Raw genomic sequence first — 19,895 nt, 5'->3', positions numbered from 1 at the left:
ATTCCTAACCTCATTCACGCATACTCAGTGTGTCTGTATGTACATGAACTTTCCAATGAAAGTTCGCCATGCAAGCTGTCCTAACAAAGTCTTATGAATTCAGCAGGGAGTTTCCTAGTCCCTAGCTATGGACATTTTAGCTGGCCTTCTCGCAAAACTAAAAGCAAAGACTAGGCTTGTATTCACTGGAGTTTAGAAGGATGAGGGTGATCTTATAGAAACATATAAAATTATAAAAGGACTGGACAAGCTAGATGCAGGAAAAATGTTCCCAATGTTGGGCGAGTCCAGAACCAGGGGCCACGGTCTTAGAATAAAGGGGAGGTCATTTAAGACTGAGGTGAGAAAAAACTTTTTCACCCAGAGAGTTGTGAATTTATGGAATTCCCTGCCACAGAGGGCAGCGGAGGCCAAGTCACTGGATGGATTTAAGAGAGAGTTAGATAGAGCTCTCGGGGCTATTGCAGTCAAGGGATATGGGGAGAAGGCAGGCACGGGTTATTGATAGGGGACGATCAGCCATGATCACAATGAATGGCGGTGCTGGCTCGAAGGGCCGAATGGCCTCCTCCTGCACCTATTTTCTACGTTTTTATGTTTCTATAACAGGTTTCAATTGGCAAGGCATTACATTAAACTTCAAGAAAAAAACTTTGTTTGACCACAAATATTGATCTCCTGATCACAAAAGGGACACAGAGGCTTTGCAACTATTAATCAATAGCACGATGCTAGAGTTGAGACTTTACATCTAATGGCACCTCGCGTTTTATGTGGGGGTTGTACGCATTAAAAGTGGCACGTAAATTAAACATATAGGCGACTACGCTGTCTGCAGTAAATATGAGCATGCTATTACGAATCCCGCTTGGAGTGCATACTGTCGTTGTGTCCTTGGGCAAGACACTTCACCCACCTTTGCCTGTGTGTGAATGTGTTTGAATGTGTGTGAGTGATTGGTGGTGGTCGGAGGGGCCGTAGGCGCAGATTGGCAGCCACGCTTCCGTCAGTCTGCCCCAGGGCAGCTGTGGCTACAGAAGTAGCTTACCACCACCGAGTGTGACTGAGGAGTGAATGAATAATGCGATGTAAAGCGCCTTGAGTATTAGAAAGGCGCTATATAAATCCCATCCATTATTATTATTATTATTACGAAAATATACGAGCACGTAAACCAAGCTTGCTATTAGACTAGATTAGACTGGAGATACAGAGTGGAAACAGGGCCTTCGGCCCACCGAGAGTGCACTGACCAGCGATCACCCTATACACAAGCACTATCCCACACACTAGGGACAATTTACAATTTACAGAAGCCAATTAACCTACAAACCCGTACGGGTTTGTAGGTTAATTGGCTTCTGTAAATTGTAAATTGTCCCTAGTGTGCATCATTGGAGTGTGGGAGGAAACCGGAGCTGCCGGAGAAAACCCACGCGATCACGGAGAACATACAAACTCTGCACGGAGACAACCCATAGCCGGGATTGAACGCGGGTCTCTGGTGCTGTAAGGCAGCAACTCTACTGCTGCGCCAACTCTGTGCTGCCTACTTAAGGACCGAGCGCATTATTTCAAACACACACAAACACGCATAAAACTCAAGGTGCCTGTATTTAGAAAGATGAAATAAGCTAAGGTTCCCTTTATTAAAGATGTCATTAATATAGTGGCCTTGATACTGTCCAACTTTCACGACCAAATTCATGACCTCTGCCGAGTTTGCTCTTGACTCATACTCGCAGCATGGTCGTCACGAGGTCGTAGGTAGGTCGTAGGTAGGTAGTAGGTAGGTCGTGATGCTAGTCGTAGGTACTCGTGGCATCCAGTAGGTCGGGCGTTTTTCTAGCCTGATGAAAAATGTCCACGAGTAAAAACGGTCGCGAATTACTTCGTGTGAAAGTGGGACGGGCCCTTCAGTAGATACAATTTTGCCTCTTGTGAAGGAATCCAAATTCAAGCCTCTCAATATCAGATCATCTTTAATAAATCCCATTGGGAATCCAGAAGAAAGTTCTTTCATTGGGAACAATAGCTCAGGAAATAGTTGAATTGAATAACAAAACTGTGTTCAATGGATTTAAAAATAAACACACAAGGAGGAAGTGGATGTTCGCCACGCAAAGACATGGATATGTCTGCAAGCTTTCATGAAGTAGGGTGGGAGAACGTTGTGGAACATAAACACACTTCCACAGAAAGGAAGCTATGTTGTGCAGTCAAAGACATTTCTCCAGTTTTTTTCCACCACTGTAAGGTCCATACACTTTGCTGAGGTATATACCCACAGGAGCCATTCAACCAGGCAGCATTTTCATGTGTTCCCCTTGCAATGTGAATAGTGTCAGATAGCGCGTATGATTCCAAGTGTATAGGTCCACCTCCGATTTTCCGGCACCCTTGGCTCCAGAGACTTGGCGTATTATCTGTTTGCTGGACCAACAGGCTGTGTAGGGCTGTGTAGGGCTGAGGCTGTTCCACACAGCCAGCTGTTCCACACAGCCAGCGGTGGTGGGCGAGATACTGGCCTGCAAATGCGGCCTCGGCTGTTGGCTATGGGAATGGATCTGCTGGCTCCAGCTGAGACAGACTGAAGGGACTGTCCCACTTTCACGAGGTAATTCACGAATTCTCCCGCGTTTTCCCCTTGATTCACACTCACAGAATGTTCGTAATGGGTCCGTAGGAAGTGGTAGGAGTTCGTAGATATATCGCAGCGGTTCGTTATGCCAGCCGTAGGTACTCGCGGTATCAGGTAAGTCGGGACGTTTTTTCCAGCCCGATAAAAAAATGTCCACGAGTAAATAAATGGTTGGGATGAAAGAAAATGCAACTTTTTACTCGTAAGGAGGGCATCGAAATAGTCGTGGGAATTCGTAGACATACTTATAGGAGTTCGTGAACATAGTCGTGGAAGGTCGTAGGAGTTCGTAGATCTTGATTTTTTTTTAGGTCCTTTAAACACAGCAGAGGTTTTGAATTAAGTCGTGAAAGTGGGACAGGCCCTTTACAGCGCCCCGACTAGCCGATCGGCCACGGATGTCGCGAGGGGGTTGAGATCGGCCGCCTCTGTTCATGTTTTTCAGTCTCTGGAAATCCTGACCCTTACCACCTGTAACGACAGGAAGATGTTAATGTAAAACTTTGAGATTAAAGTCTTCACGATGTCAGTTGGGTATCAGTTTGCAAAATCCTGGCCTCAGTGCCTAGAAAGTTCTGGATTCGAGTCACATTCCACGCATTGAGCATGAAGACCAGACTGACTGCCCTGTGTGTAGGGCTGAGGCTGTTCCACACAGCCAGCGGTACCATCCTTTAGATTAGATGATAACTGGAGAACAGCTCTGGCTGTGCACTTGGAAATAAAAGATCTGATGACATTAGGGTGGCATGGTGGTGCAGCGGTAGAGTTGCTGCCTTACAGCGCCAGAGACCCGGGTTCCATCCTGACCAGGCTCTGGCTGTATAAGTTTGTACGTTCTCCCAGTGACCGCGTGGGTTTTCCCCGGGCGTCCGATTTCCTCCCACACTCCAAAGATGTACAGGTTTGGAGGTTGAAGGTACACAAAATTGCTGGGGAAACTCAGCGGGTGCAGCAGCATCTATGGAGCGAAGGAAATAGGCGACGTTTCGGGCCGAAACCCTTCTTCAGGTTTGGAGGTTAATTGGCTCCAGTAACCATTGTAAATTGTCGCTAGTGTGAAGGATAGTGCAAGTGTATGGGGATCGCTGGTCGGTGCGGACTCGGTGGGTCGAAGGGCCTGTTTCTGCGCTGTATCTTTAACTCATTTTTCCGTTTTAGTTTATTGTCACGTGTACCGTGAAAATATTTGGTTGTGTTCTAACCAGACAGTGGAAAGACCAAACATGATTACAATTGAGCCATTCACAGTGTACAGATACATAAGGGAATGAAGTTTAGTGCAAGATAAAGCCAGTAAATTCCGATCAAACATAGACCGAGGGTCACCAAAGAGTGGTTCAAGACTGCTCTCTAGTTGCACGTCAGGATGGTTCAGTTGCCTGATAGCAGTTGGGAAGAAATTGCCCTTGAATCTGGGAGGTGTGCGTTTTCACAATTCTATACTTTACACAGAGAGTGGTGAATCTGTGGAATTCTCTGCCATAGAAGGTAGTTGAGGCCAGTTCATTGACTATATTTGAGGGAGTTAGATGTGGCCCTTGTGGCTAAAGGGTACAGGGGGTATGGAGAGAAGGCAGGTACAGGACTGAGTTGGATGATCAGCCATGATCATATTGAATGGCGGTGCAGGCTTGAAGGGCCGAATGGCCTACTCCTGCACCTATTTTCTATGTTTCTATGTTTCTATATACCCTTTTGCCTGATAGGAGAGGGGAGGAGGGAATGACCAGGGTGTGACTCATCCTTGATTATGCTGCTGGCCTTGCCGAGGCAGCGTGAGGCATAAATAGAGTCAATGGAAGGGAGGTTGGTTTGTGTGATGGTCTGGGCTGCATCCACAATCTCGCAAAGAATTAGTTTGTCGAAGAGGGGGGGAGTTCTGCCTGGTGGCCTGATTAACATTCATCCCTGAAATGCTGAAACAGAGGAGAGCTGGCCATTGACTCATTGCAGTCTGTGGGACATCGTGCACAAACTACCCGCCTTGTTTTCTGCTTAATAATAGTGGCTGCACTTCTAAAACGCTTCAATGGCCGGAAAGTGTTTGTGGATGCCCTGAACCTGCGTGAGACGCTGTGGAAATGATGTCCTTTTATACCAGTAATTGCAACAGAATCAATAAAGAAAGTTGGGCTGGACCCAAATACAAGAAGGGGAAGTTGCCTCCACTGCAGATCAATGTGACAGGAGCAAATTAATTCCCAGCCCCCAACCCTGCCTGAGGGCTGTAAATTAATTCAAGCGATGAAGTTTACACCTCCATGGGAGACCCACACTAACTTGAGGCATTGCCAGCGACATATTTCAATGCTGACAGGCCTGTAACTCGATTGCCAAGAGCTGTTACATTTGAGTCAGGACTTTTGACACAATGTGAGGGATTGTAATGGTCTTTTGGAATTCTGTTTGGGTCAGCTGTGTGATAATCCTATCTCAGTTGAAAAGAAGAATTCTTTTACGGGAGTTTTGAAAGAGGCCTTTTGTTTTTTGGTTGTGCAGTTCAAATTTTGCAAAGGACAAACTTGTCGTTTGCGGTTCGCTGGACTCTTACCGTCGTCGATTATTGCTCTTAATCTTATCTTCCACGTGCGCTCTCCACTTTCCCTCTCAAAGGTGCGGACTCTTATCATAGACTCGTAGAATCTTGAACAGTGCAATCATGAAGGAGGTCGAAGATAGACGCCTCTCTGTCCTGGGCTTGATGAAAACGACGGGGGTGAAGGGTTCACTGGTATCTATCTCAAAGACAGACAATGGTAAGATGGGCCGAATCACCTCATGTGATCCCTTCTAAGTATTTCACCTCTGCTATTAAAAATTGTTGCTCCATGCTGAATGTTGCAACAAGCTACAATTCTCGGTCCTGGATGGGTTAATGTAAATTCAGCTCAGCCAAAGTCCACTGAAAATGATCTAGATCAGCTGGATCCTTTGAGAAACAACTTAATGTCCATGAATGCATAAATAGGCTGGAGTACAATGAACTGACCGATTTAAATAATTTTCTGATACAGGAATCATTACAGGAATGTGCTGGTCCCATTAAATTTGGTGAAACTAATCTTCAGGTTTCTATAATGAAAGTAAAACATGATTATCTTGCATGGAATCCCAGTTAAAGTGGTTTCTGTGATCATTAACGTTTCCTAGAAAAGAGCTGAGTGAATGTTCACTCTTTCCCCAAAGTTCCTACAGTTTACAACTGAAATTATTCCACCACACATCCTTCTTGGGCAGTTCTATGGGATCTTTCCTCTACAGCTCTGTGGTTTCTGAGGTGGCTGACAGAAACCATTATAGGACCCACAGACTCTAGTTTCGGTTGAGAACACAGGCTTAAGGTGAAGGGGAAAACATTTAATAGGAACCTGAGGGGTAACCTTTTCACTCAAAGGGTGGTGGGTGCCTGGAACAAGTTGCCAGGGGAGGTAGTTGAGGCAGGGACTATCCCAACATTTGAGAAGCAGTTAAACAGGGACATGGTCTTAGAATAAAGGGGAGGTCATTTAAGACTGAGGTGAGAAAAAGCTTTTTCACCCAGAGAGTTGTGAATTTATGGAATTCTCTGCCACAGAGGGCAGTGGAGGCCAAGTCACTGGATGGATTTAAGAGAGAGTTAGATAGAGCTCTAGGGGCTAGTGGAGTCAAGGGATATGGGGAGAAGGCAGGCACGGGTTATTGATAGGGGACGATCAGCCATGATCACAATGAATGGCGGTGCTAGCTCGAAGGGCCAAATGGCCTCCTCCTGCATCTATTTTCTATGTTTCTATGTTTCTATAGGTAGGACAGTTTTGGAAGGATATGGTCCAAATGCTGGCAGGTGGGACTAGTGTAGCTGGGACATGTTAGCCAGTGTGGGCAAGTTGGGCTGAAGGGCCTGTTTTCACACTGTATCACTCTATGACTCTACTGCAAGGGGAACAGGAAGTGCTTAAATGTGCAGGTGCTGGGTGCCAGGGGAAAGCAGGTTTGCAGGTTAATTCGCTGCTGAAAATTGCCCTAAGTGTGTTGGGGGCGGATGCAAAAGTTGATTCCATAGAACTAGCGTGTGAACGGGTGATCAATGGTCTGTGTGGACTTGATTTCCTGTTTCCAAGCAGTATCTCTAAACTAAGACACCTCCAGATTCAGGGGCAGTTTCTTCCCAGCTGTTATCAGACAACTTAACCATGCTACCACAACTAGAGAGCAGCCCTGAACTATTATCCACCCCGTTTGGAGACCCTTGGACCATCTTTGATTGGACTTTACTGGCTTTATCTTGCACTAAACGTTATTCCTTATCATGTGTCTGTACACCGTGGACGGCTCGATTGTAATCAAGTAACTGCTGACTGGTTAGCACACAACAAAAGCTTTTCACTGTACCTCGGTACACGTGACAATAAACAAAACTGAACTGAAGTAGCTCACCCATATCATGAGACTGTGACTCCTGATCCGAGACACCCCAGCCTTGGGAGGCTTCCTCTCTGCATCCTCTTGTTGCTTCCATACTACAGTGAGCTGGAGAGTCATGAGATAGTCACATAAACACCATTGTACGCAGATGCCGAGTAGTGCGTTCAGCTCTGGCTGAACAGTTTCTAATCTTGCGTGTGGACTCGATAAGTAGACCAAATACACTCAGTTCCCTGGTAGTTGCTGAGATGTCAGATAGTTATTCTTGTCATTCTTCAAAACTGAATTTCATCTTTGATGAGCAGAAGCACAAAGTCATCTTCCGTCAAAATAAAACGTGTGCTTTAATTGGAAAGCATTTGACTGTACTTCAGTAGAGTCATCCAGTGTGGAAACAGGCCCTTCAGCCCAACTTGCCCACACACAACCAACTAGTCCCAGCTACACTAGTCCCAGCTGACATAGGTGTTCACACTGTGTTTTTGATTTTCTGTTTTTGGATTGAATTCTGTTTTTAATTTGTGTCTCTGTGATGTATTTTTTACTTGTTCTATTCCGATTATAAGTTTTTATTCCGATTACTATGTAAGGTGTCCTTGAGATGTCTGAAAGGCGCCCATTAAATAAAATGTATTATTATTATTATTATAGGTGGCCTTAAATGGAAAGTGGTTCACAATGAGAGCAAGGCCAATCGGGCATATTTTAGGAGTGAGTGGGAGAGGAATTGAGTGATGAGAACAAAGTTGAGGGTCATTGAACCATCCTATTGAGGAATTGAGCTGTGGAGGGAACTGAGTGTTTATGGCATTCTTCTTGTTGAGTCCACACACAAGATTAGAAATTGTTCAACACACTTCTCGGCATCTGCACACAATGGTGTCTGTCTTGTCGCTTCTTGTGCTTCTTGTGCGTGGTGGTGGAAACAGGGACTCGATGTGAACGCACTTTCCTTGACCCCAGTGTTTATGGTTAAAAGACTTAGGAAACTGTACAAGTCTTGAAGTGCTTGTGTGGGCAGGTAAGAAATCGCTCGAAAGGAAGAGAGGGCACAGTCAGAGTAGTTTCATCAGTCAGAGTATTGGCTATAGAAGTTGGGAGGTCATGTTACAGTTATGTAAGACATTGGTGAGGCCACATCTAGGGTACTGTGTTCAGTTTTGGTCACCATGTTTACAATGTACCTTGCAAGTTCTTCTTTCAAGGCCATGTTATTTTTGAAACAAAAGTTGAAAGCAAACATGTATTATTTTATGTTAAAAAATTGCATACCTCCTCCTGGGGAAAGAGAGCTTGTGGCAAAGGTTCCCCAATTTGGAGTTAGTGACATGCAATTTCCTGTCCTTCTGGTCGGTTTCATAACACCTTGCAGGGGCAAAAGAAACTGACAGTAAAATATTTCCAGTCAATTTCTTTATTATATGAATTCGAGACCCAAGACAAGTTGAAGCGCATCGGAGTAAAACAACAGCTCATTAAATTCCAGGCACATCCAAACAGGGGAATTTGAAAAACAAATCGCGAAAACAAGAAGTAGATGTTGCTGGGGGGTTGGAGTGCAAGAGAGGAGGAAGTGTGGCTGAACCAAGATGTCTTGAATCTCCTTCTGCACAGGCTTGCTGAAATGAAGCCATGGCCACTGCTTTTCAATTGAAGAGAATCCAAGTAGGGGATGAAAGAGGCTTGAGAAGACCGCAGGAAACGAGGATCAGAGTGGAGTGACGGCATTAAGCTAACGCCCAGCAAGGACAGGCAGGATACTGAGTGAGAGGTTTGGTAAACACTGATGAAGAACATGTATCCTTACGTAGCTTGACAGAGTTGAGGCTTTGTTGATACTTCCCCTGCCTGTGGTGCGTCTCGAAGCAGCGGTCACGGTCTCAAAATAAGGGGCCAGCCATGGAGGACAGAGTGAAGGGGAAGTTTCCTCATAGAAACATGGAAAATAGGTGCAGGAGTAGGCCATTCGGCCCTTTGAGCCTGTACCACCATTCGATATGATCATGGCTGATCATCCAACTCAGTATCCTGTACCTGCCTTCTCTCCATACCCCCTGATCCCTTTAGCCACAAGGGCCACATCTAACTCCCTCTTAAATATAGCCAATGAACTGGCCTCAACTACCTTCTGTGGCAGAGAATTCCACAGATTCACCACTCTCTCATGCAGAAACACTTGGACAGACATATAGATAGGAAATGTTTCAGAGGGATATGGACCAAATGCAGACAAATAAGACTAGTTTTGGATGATGTGGCATGGTTAGCATAGGCAAGTTGGGCCGAAGGGCCTGTTTCAATGCTGTATGGCTCAATGTCATAGATTCCACTTAAAGAATTTGTGCTGAATGACTCATGGCAGAAGGTAGTTTGTCTTTGGTTCCACCACCCACGAAGATTGTGGAAGCAGTGAGTATATTCATGTCAGAGGTGGGTAGATTTTTCAGAGGGAATCAATGGGGTATTGTGTGTGTGTGCGGGGCAGAGATACTAAAAGGATCATTTATGATCGCATTGAATGACAGAGTAGGCTCAAGAGACGGAGTGACCTGCCTTTGATTCCCTTTCTTACATTATTATGCTCTTATAAAAGGTGACAGAAATTAGATTAAGCAATTCAGAAAGAGGAAAGAGAAAGAAAGAAGATAGTTAATATATATTTAGTTTCGTTTAGAAATACAACATAGAAACTTTTGGCCCTTTGGTCCACCAAGTCCACTCCGCCCATCGATCACCCGTTCACTATAGTTTTATGTTTTCCCACTTCCTCATCCACTCCCTGCACAATTTTGAGAGGCTGATTAACTTAGAAACCAGCATGTTTTTGGGATGTGGGAGAAACCTGGAGCACCTGGAGGAAACCCACACGATCACAGGGAGAAGGTGCAAACTCTTCACAGAACAGCACCTGAGGTCAGGATCAAACCCCGCCCTCAGGCGCTGAGAAGCAGCGGGCTCGACCAACTTAATGATTGATCATTTCCATGGGAAAGCCTGAATCAAGTGTAGTTTTTGAATGTGTTAAAACATTTTTATGCTCGGTATACATACAGCTGTTGTTGCCCTGAGGGGTAGCTGGGGTTCCTGAACTATTCACTCCTTGTGGTCATGCTAGTTACTACAATAAACACTCTGTTTGCCGGTCTTTATTATGCCCCATATCTGCTCCACTCCACCTACTGCTCAGGCCTAGTTTATCTTTATATTTGACTAAACCTTGCATCTAAATGTACAAGAGACTTCCCTGCCAAATCAGTTTAAAACTCCCTGGTAGCACAAGCAAACTCCCCAGCAAAGTGTTCAAGAAGGAACTGCAGATGCTCGAAAATTGAAGGTAGGCAAAAGTGCTGGAGAAACTCAGCGGGTGCAGCAGCATCTATGGAGCGAAGGAAATAGGCAACGTTTCGGACCGAAACCCTGCTGTACCTGCTGAGTTTCTCCAGCACTTTTGTCTACCTTCGATTTTCCAGCATCTGCAGTTCCTTCTTAAACACTTTGTCTACTCCATTGCGAAATCTCCTCAAGGTATACCTACTTAGAAGAAGTTCTCCTCTTCCCTCCTAAGACAGTTTTAGAGTCTGAAGAAGGGTTTCGGCCAGAAACGTTGCCTATTTCCTTCGCTCCATAGATGCTGCTGAACCCGCTGAGTTTCTCCAGCACTTTTGTCTACCTCCCCAGCAAGGTTACTGGAGTAGCACAACCTATCTGTATGTAAATTGGCTGTTGTGTTTTCTAACTTATACAACGACTTCAGTTTAAAAACAATGTTTTTGACGTTAATCGTTTTGGAATATCCTGAGGTCAAGAAAGGCATTGAATAATAAATGGAGATGTTTTCTTAATTTCTTCACTGATACCATGTCTTTCCTTAAATCCTATGTGCTTACTGCCTGGAGACAGTAAATATTCTGGGATATTTGGCAAACAAGGATTCAGTTGGGTTAATCCACATTTGACAAAACTTTGTGATGCCTTGTAAGATTAGATAAAGTGCATTATAAATGTTAACTCTTTATTTCCTTCCATTTTCCACATTGATGGATTTAATTGGCACTTTGACATCAGTGGTGCTACATTTCAGAAGCAGAGTACAAGGTGTATCCTCCAATGTGTAAGAAGGAACTGCAGATGCTGGTTTAAACCGAAGATAGGCCAGGAACGATCTTCAGAGATGTGCACGCCCAGGAATTTGAAAGGGTCAAGAGCTTCAAATTCCTGGGCGTGCACATCTCTGAAAATCTTTTCTGGTCCGAGAACACTGATGCAATTATTAAGAAAGCATATCAGCCCCTCTACTTCCTGAGAAGATTACGGAGAGTCGGTTTGTCAAGGAGGACTCTCTCTAACTTCTACAGGTGCACAGTAGAGAGCATGCTGACCGGTTGCATCGTGGCTTGGTTCGGCAACTTGAGCGCCCTGGAAAGGAAAAGACTACGAAAAGTAGTAAACACTGCCCAGTCCATCATCGGCTCTGACCTTCCTTCCATCGAGGGGATCTATCGCAGTCGCTGCCTCAAAAAGGCTGGCAGCATCATCAAGGACCCACACCATCCTGGCCACACACTCATCTCCCCGCTACCTTCAGGTAAAAGGTACAGGAGCCTGAAGACTGCAACAACCAGGTTCAGGAATAGCTACTTCCCCACAGCCATCAGCTTATTAAATTTGGCTCGGACAAAACCCTGAACATTAATAGCCCATTATCTGTTATTTGCACTTTATCAATTTATTTATTCATGTGTGTATATATTTATATAATGGTATATGGACACACTGATCGGTTCTGTAGTCATGCCTACTATGTTCTGTTGTGCTGAAGCAAAGCAAGAATTTCATTGTCCTATCAGGGACACATGACAATAAACTCTCTTGAATCTTGAAAATGCTGGAGTAACTCAGTGGGACAGCCTGTCCCGCTGAGTTACTCCAGCATTTTGTGTGTATCGTCCAATATTGTGTGCTTATAAGAAAAGTATCTGAGGATGAATTTTGATCCAACAGTCCTTAAGAGACAAATAACAGATAATGGTATTAAAGGGAATTATGGAAATTATAAGAAATTTGGATGTTTATAATAGGTTTAACCCAAGACCTTACATACTAGAGAGGCATGATGGGAGAAAAGGCCAACACAGTGAAGGCACCTTAAGGTTCTTGATAGGAGAGGCAATAAATAGATTTAGGATGCGTTTAAATTGCAAGGCGTATCTAAATGGAGCAAAGGTGAACATAGGATGTTGTAAACCAAATGAGGGCAACAAAAATGATCATGAGATAAAATGTCACTTCATTGCACCCATTTGTCAGACAGATGGTGAATGCTTTTCTAAATGACAGGGAACAGAGGTTAAAAATAACTCAAGGGAAAAGAAAACAAGGAGAAAAGACTACAAATAAACGTCGATCACTGATGAATTATTTCAAAAATGTAAAATCTTGTGTGGAATCTGGTAAAGGCTGGAATCTGGTAAAGGCTGGAATCTTGCACAGAACACCACCTTAGTCACATCTTCCCCTCCCCACCCATCCTCACCTCTTTCCGCTTTCCATAGGGACCCCTCCCTCTGAAACTCCTTGGTCTGTTCGTCCCTTCCCACCCAAAACTGCCTCTTCCCCAGGTACTTTCCCCTGCAGCCGTAGGAGATATAAGAGATGCTGCCTGGCCAGGTGAGTTGTTCGGGCACTTTGTGTCCCATGTAACCATTGTGTTGCAGTGTACAAAAAGGCTGTGAGTCAATGAAGCACTTTGGGTCCCAGAGTGCTTCCCAGTGTGCACAGATAAGACCTTGAATAAACCAAGTTATTTGAGAAAATAACCACTGCTTTACGAGATTTTCGTGGTACGCTGTCCATGATCTGAGCCGTTATTAAGACGGCAACTGGACCCCACGTGAAAACCAGATACAGGGTACAGTTCAAACACACATTTCATTCCAACATACATCTCTGAAGACCTTTCCTGGACCGAGAACACTAATGCAATTATCAAGAAAGCTCATCAGCGCCTCTACTTCCTGAGAAGATTACGGAGAGTCAGTTTGTCTCTCTCTAACTTCTACAGGTGCACAGTAGAGAGCATGCTGACCGGTTGCATCGTGGCTTGGTTCGGCAATTTGAGCGCCCTGGAGAGGAAAAGACTACAAAAAGTAGTAAACACTGCCCAGTCCATCATCGGCTCTGACCTCCCTTCCATCGAGGGGATCTATCGCAGTCGCTGCCTCAAAAAGGCTGGCAGCATCATCAAGGACCCACACCATCCTGGCCACACACTCATCTCCCCGCTACCTTCAGGTAAAAGGTACAGGAGCCTGAAGACTGCAACAACCAGGTTCAGGAATAGCTACTTCCCCACAGCCATCAGCTTATTAAACTTGGCTCACACAAAACTCTGAACATTAATAGCTCATTATCTGTTATTTGCACTTTATCAGTTTATTTATTCATGTGTGTATATATTTATATAATGGTATATGGACACACTGATCGGTTCTGTAGTCATGCCTACTATGTTCTGTTGTGCTGAAGCAAAGCAAGAATTTCATTGTCCTATCAGGGACACATGACAATAAACTCTCTTGAATCTTGAAAATGCTGGAGTAACTCAGTGGGACAGCCTGTCCCGCTGAGTTACTCCAGCATTTTGTGTGTATTGTCCAATATTGTGTGCTTATAAGAAAAGTATCTGAGGATGAATTTTGATCCAACAGTCCTTAAGAGACAAATAACAGATAATGGTATTAAAGGGAATTATGGAAATTATAAGAAATTTGGATGTTTATAATAGGTTTAACCCAAGACCTTACATACTAGAGAGGCATGATGGGAGAAAAGGCCAACACAGTGAAGGCACCTTAAGGTTCTTGATAGGAGAGGCAATAAATAGATTTAGGATACGTTTAAATTGCAAGGCATATCTAAATGGAGCAAAGGTGAACATAGGATGTTGTAAACCAAATGTGGGCAACAAAAATGATCATGAGATAAAATGTCACTTCATTGCACCCATTTGTCAGACAGATGGTGAATGCTTTTCTAAATGACAGGGAACAGAGGTTAAAAATAACTCAAGGGAAAAGAAAACAAGGAGAAAAGACTACAAATAAACGTCGATCACTGATGAATTATTTCAAAAATGTAAAATCTTGTGTAGAATCTGGTAAAGGCTGGAATCTTGCACAGAACACCACCCTAGTCACATCTTCCCCTCCCCACCCATCCTCACCTCTTTCCGCTTTCCATAGGGACCCCTCCCTCTGAAACTCCTTGGTCTGTTCGTCCCTTCCCACCCAAAACTGCCTCTTCCCCAGGTACTTTCCCCTGCAGCCGTAGGGGATATAAGAGATGTTGCCTGACCAGGTGAGTTCTTCGGGCACTTTGTGTCCCATGTAACCATTGTGTTGCAGTGTACAAAAAGGCTGTGAGTCAATGAAGCACTTTGGGTCCCAGAGTGCTTCCCAGTGTGCACAGATAAGACCTTGAATAAACCAAGTTATTTGAGAAATAACCACTGCTTTACGAGATTTTCGTGGTACGCTGTCCACGATCTGAGCTGTTATTAAGAGGGCAACTGGACCCCACGTGAAAACCAGATACAGGGTACAGTTCAAACACACATTTCATTCCAACATACATATCTGAAGACCTTTCCTGGACCGAGAACACTAATGCAATTATCAAGAAAGCTCATCAGCGCCTCTACTTCCTGAGAAGATTATGGAGAGTCGGTTTGTCTCTCTCTAACTTCTACAGGTGCACAGTGGCTTGGTTCGGCAATTTGAGCGCCCTGGAGAGGAAAAGACTACAAAAAGTAGTAAACACTGCCCAGTCCATCATCAGCTCTGACCTTCCTTCCATCTAGGGGATTTATCACAGTCGCTGCCTCAAAAAGGCTGGCAGTATCATCAAAGACCCACACCATCCTGGCCACACACTCATCTCCCTGCTACCTTCAGGTAGAAGGTACAGGAGCCTGAAGACTGCAACAACCAGATTCAGGAATAGCTACTACCCCACAGCCATCAGGCTATTAAACCTGGCTCGGACAAAACTCTGATTATTAATAACCCATTTTCTGTTATTGCACTTCATCAGTTTATGTATTCATGTGTGTATATATTTATATTATGGTATATGGACACACTTATCTGTTTTGTAGTAAATGCCTACTATGTTCTGTGTGCTGAAGCAAAGCAAGAATTTCATTGTCCTATACAGGGACACATGACAATAAACTCACTTGAACTTGAACTTGAACTTGAACAGGTACAAAGCTGTCAATCTGCCGAAATCTGACATCTGAATAATGAAAAGATAGATTCTTGATATTTTTACATTTCTGTTAGTCTTTAGGTTTGGCAAAATATTGGGATGTTTCACACTTTCTATATTTCAATAGGTTGACATTGGACAAAGAAGCAGAGCCTTGAAGGAAAACAAGCTCCAGGAAGTTTAAGAGAGTTTAGCGGGCAGGCAAACTGAACGCATAGGGAGTATAGAAATCAAGAAAGTCGAGAAGTGTTAAAATTAGAGGAGAGATGGGGAGGGGAGGGGAGTGGGAGAAGAGAGGTTTGAAAACAGAGATAACAGTTTCAAAGTAGAGATCAACACAAGACTTATAGAGTAGGAAGGAACCGCAGATGCTGGTTTAAACTAAAGGTAGTCTCAAAATGCTGGCAAGACAGTCAGCATCTCTAGGGAGAAGGAATGGGTGACTTTTAGGGTAGAGACGGTCTCAACCCAAAACTTCACCCATTCCTTCTCTCCAGAGATGCTGCCTGAGCTACTCCAGTATTTTGTGTCTACAATGCTTATTGAGGCAGGAGTGTGACTTTGGTTCAGCTTAGAGATACAGCCGGAAACAGGCCCTTCAGCCCACCGGGTCCGCCCCAAACCAACAATCACCAATAGACTAGTTCTAACCTACACACTGTATATAGAATACAATTAACCTACAAATCTGTACGTATTTGGAATGAGGGAGGAAACTGAAGCACCCGGAGAATACCCATGCGGACACAGGGAGAACGTACAAACACCGTACAGACAGCACCGGTAGTCAGGATCGAACCTGGGTATCTGGCACTGTGAGGCAGCAACTCTACCACTGCTCTACTGTCCAAGAGGTCCTGGGAATGTGTTTAATAGAGAGGGTCCATAGACTGTGGCAGAAGATTTGGCGTTATGTTATTGATTAGAAGAGGTCATACAAATGAAACATTTATAGCAAAGGATTCTTGTAATATTTATTGCTTGGATGGATTTTTGTAGTACAATATTAGGTCTCAAGAGTTCCCAAGAATATGTTGGTAATTACAGGGATTTCCTAAGAGCATGTCATTAACTACAGCGCCTTCCAAGCAGTGAATCCTTAATAATAAGTCATCTGAGGAATATGTCAATACTTACTGGCAATATGCCGGTCGTGAAATAGTCTTGCACTTCTATGTGGCTTTTGAACCCAAATTGAAACGAAGTGCGATCTAGGCTATAAAGTACTTTTAGAAAATAGTCATTGTTTGAAACACAGGAAACAGAGGCAGGAATAAGCAATTTGGTTCCCCATGTGTGCCCCTCTATTCAATAAGATCATGGCTGATCTCATGATGACGTCAGTATCACTTTCCTGTACTAACTACATATTTCCTTTATATCAAAGCATCTTTATTATGAGAGGATTTAAATCCAAGACTAAATATTTTCTACTACAATTACATGGGGCCTTGATCTAACCATACATATAGTGTATTGTTTACAGCTTTGGCCTCCCCAGCTGAAAAGAACATCCTTGCTTTAGTGAAGTCCAGCAGACCAATTGTTAGAGTGTCTGTTACATAAGGAGGGGTTGAGTAAGTCAGGGAAGCGGTATCACCGCATGGGGCCACATGAGGAGCAAGGATGGGAGGTAAAATTGTGTAAAGACCCTGTAACAAAGCATTGAATGTATGCATAGTCTCTGAGAACGTTGGAAGAATTTTTGCACATTACCTATTTTGTATATATTTTTTACTTTGAATAAAGTTTCATTTTATTTTATTTTTAAATCAGGCCACTATTCTCTTGAGTTTAGAACAAGGAGGGTAACCTGTTGAAATGTAGAAAATTCTGAAAGGACCAAAATAATGTTGCCTTCTCCTCGCTAACAATGATCTATTCTGCGTTTTCCTTGATCTTCATTCCCTTTATCTCGTTTTCACACCTTACACTTTCTTATCTCTGTATCTCCCTCTCCCCCGACTAGTTCCGAAGAAGGTACACAAAAATGCTGGAGAAACTCAGCGGGTGCAGCAGCATCTATGGAGCGAAGGAAATAGGTAATGTTTCGGGCCGAAACCCTTCTTCAGACTGAAGGGTTTCGGCCCGAAACGTTACCTATTTCCTTCGCTCCATAGATGCTGCTGCACCCGCTGAGTTTCTCCAGCATTTTTGTGTACCTTCGATTTTCCAGCATCTGCAGTTCCTTCTTGAACAGTTCCGAAGAAGGGTCTAGACCCGAAACTTCGCCCATTCCTTCAATCCACAGATGCTCTGCCTGTCCTGCTGAGTCACTCCAGCATTTTGTGTCTACTGTACTGAATGTTCCCCTGGTTAATAGGTTTAAAGCTAGGGGGGGCATTTCAGGCATGGAATTTGTGGTAGCACGTACGATAGCAAAGTTTAAGAGGCATTTAAATGGCCACATTAACAGGCAAGGGATAGAGGGACATAAATCACATGCAGGCAAATTGGCATAATTGTTGGCACAGACATAGTGGGCAGAAGGGCCATTCCTCTACTGAACCATTCTATGTTCAGATTGACATGAAGAGAAATTGATAGGTTATTGGAAAATTGTGGAAAAATCAAAGGCAATGGGGAAAGGGCAGGAAATTGTTGTTTCGGACAAGATCAGCCATGATCTTGTTGAATGATGCGGCAAGCTTGGCAGGCTGATTAACTTACTCTTGCTCCTATTACATAAGGTATGTTAATTATCTATGACTTACTGTAAATATATATACTGTTATATACTGTAAATATACTGTAAACAGGAGCCTCAGGTCTCGTACCAGTAGGATGAGGAACAGCTTCTACAATCATACCGTCGCATTGCTGAACTCGGAGTCCCACCGATAGATTCCTCCGGTCCCTCCGTCCCCATTGTTTAATTATTCTGCATTTTTTATTGTTCTGTATCCTCTTTTTTTTAAATTTCTATATTGCACTACTACGGACTGACGCAAAACTGCATTTCGTTGTACCGATACTCAGTATTTGTGCAATGACATTAAAGTTGAATTGAATTGAATTGAATATATCAGATGACTAAGCTTTCTTTTCTCTCTTGAATAGGGATAGGTGCAGCTGGTGGAGCTGCAGTCTCACAGTGTCGGGGACCCGGGTTCAATCCTGACCTCGGCTGCTGTCTGTGGAGTTTGTACGTTCCCCTCTGTGACCGTGTGTGTTTCCTCTGGGTGCTCAGTTTTCCTCCCACATCCTAAAGACATGTTTAGGTTGGCTTAGTTTAGTTTATAGTCACGTGTGCCAAGGTACAGAAAAAGCTTTTTGTTGCATGCTATCCAGTCAGCGGAAAGACTATACATGATTATACATGTGGGTTTGTAGGTTAATTAGTCTCTATAAAATTGCTCTGTGTGTAGGGAGTGGATGCAAAAGTCAGATAACATAGAACTGGTGTGAATGGGTGATTGATGGCTGGCATAGACTCAATGGGCCGAAGGGCCGGTTACCATGCTGTATCTTTCAAGTCCAAGTCATTTCCTCTGGGTGAAAAGGTTTTTGTTAGTCTCTTGGTTATTTGGGGGCTGTGCTTTGAGACAAACCAGCCAAAAAATCATCTACCTCCAAAAATCATTGCAAAAATGCAAAGCCAATTTGTGCACAGGAGTCTCCCATGAAAAGCAAAGTGGCAATGAACAGATAATGTAATCTAGCTGAAGATGCACAAAATGCTGAAATGGAAAATAATAGGTGACGTTTCAGGTCGAGACCCTTCATCAGTTTGATAAAGGGTCTCAATCCAAAACATCACTTATTCCTTTTCTCCAGAGATGATGCCTGACTGGCTGAGTTACTGCAGCATTTTGTGTCTCTCTTCGGTGTAAACCAGCATCTGCAGTTCCTTCTTACACATGTAATCTAGCTGAGCTGGTTGAAGGATGATTATTGGCCAGGTCAACCTAACTCCTGTTTATCCTTCAGTCGGAAGAAGGGTCTCAACCCAAAACGTCACCCATTCCTTCTCTCCAGAGATGATGCTTGTCCCGCTGAGTTACTCCAGCTTTTTGTGTCTATCCTGCTTCTCCTTCATTCGTCTTTGGATCTTTCTGCTTTCACATTTGCTGAAAGATCTCATCTCAACAACCCTGCTGTCTTAACATCTGCTGTTAAATGTGAACATGCTCTCCAATATAATCCCATTCCCGGAGGCGCTGGCCTCGATCGAGCTGGGATGCCGTGTCCCTCTTATTTTGTGTCTCTCCCACTACTGCCCGGTGACATGGAGAAAAACAACTGAGAGGAAACATTTGGCCCAAGAGGGGTTGTGGATTGGCTTTATTACACAGCTGGGGCAGGCTGAACAAAGATGAGTCAAAAGTTAATTTAATAAAAATAAAAGTTCTGCAATTTCCTGCCAGTGTAGACCTTCAATGTAAACAGAAAATAAAACACAGTTGTCTCCATGCCCCACCCCTAGCTCCCTCCACCATGGACTATTCATTTCCTCGACTTGTTTTTGCAACAGGGCGGGACCACGTGGTGCGGGAAGAGGGGGGCGGGACCTCAGGCACCGCCCCAGGCGCTCTGATTGGCGAGGTGACGTAATCCCCAGGTCTGTGATTGGCCGGGT

The 19,895-nt window shown here is 44.0% G+C and overlaps 1 long non-coding RNA gene across 1 annotated transcript in view; it reads left to right on the top strand.

Moving 5' to 3' along the window:
- LOC116988384 overlaps positions 1-17,001 on the top strand; it is a 321,226-nt gene extending 304,225 nt beyond the window's left edge. Inside the window, exon 3 of the long non-coding RNA XR_004415923.1 lies at positions 16,938-17,001. This is a non-coding gene — a long non-coding RNA (uncharacterized LOC116988384). The remainder of the gene's footprint in view (positions 1-16,937) is intronic.
- The last annotated feature ends 2,894 nt before the right edge of the window (positions 17,002-19,895 follow it).

The sequence above is a fragment of the Amblyraja radiata genome, chromosome 27, assembly GCF_010909765.2.
Source record: "Amblyraja radiata isolate CabotCenter1 chromosome 27, sAmbRad1.1.pri, whole genome shotgun sequence".
NCBI lineage: Eukaryota > Metazoa > Chordata > Chondrichthyes > Rajiformes > Rajidae > Amblyraja > Amblyraja radiata.
This window is presented reverse-complemented; position numbering and strand designations above follow the sequence as displayed.